Source organism: Gallinula chloropus, assembly GCF_964237585.1.
Source record: "Gallinula chloropus genome assembly, chromosome: Z".
Classification (NCBI taxonomy): Eukaryota; Metazoa; Chordata; class Aves; order Gruiformes; family Rallidae; genus Gallinula; species Gallinula chloropus.
The window spans coordinates 88,326,952-88,327,636 of NC_140089.1; positions in this window are offsets into that span (position 1 = coordinate 88,326,952).

Consider the following 685-nt stretch of genomic DNA (forward strand, 5'->3'; position numbering starts at 1 on the left):
GGAGCCCACACCCAGGGAAGCCCGCTGAAGCTCCCTGCTCCTCCCTGCTGGTGTGGCCCTGGCCTGGGGCTGAGTGGCGTCCGCCTGTCATTGAGCATCCGTTTCTTAACGCTGTACCGCACGCCTTTTCCTGAAAAGGCAAGCACAAACCACATGCCCCTTTTGATGCCTTAGAAATACCTTTAAGGGAATCAAGAGGTGTGAATGAAATACTGAGTTTCTTATACTGCCTTAACACTCTTGCCTTGCGATCTCTGGGACCTGTTTGAAACTTAAATGTACGAGGAAAAGATGCCAGTACATGATAAGTTTACAAACAGATGTCAAATCAACTTATTTTCCTTTCTTTTTTCTATAGCATCTTAAAACAATGGGGAAAAAAAATAATCAGCATTTTCACTATGGCCCTGGGTTGACAGGTTCCCAAAAGCGTCAAACTCCAGCTCCTCTGAGTCACCTACATGAGTACGGAGAGTAGCGATGCCAGGCAGTGTCCACGGTCTGCCATCAGCAGAGAGTGGAACTAGAAGCAGGGTCTGGTCACATCAGACAGAAAATAACTCTTTGAGAATGTTAACAGAGAAGGAATTTGACTTACAAAATAGGGGCCACTTGGGATTTTATTTCACTTTTTTTTTCTGATTGGAAGACAAAACTTCTGCTAAGCGCATTCTCCTTGCTTGGT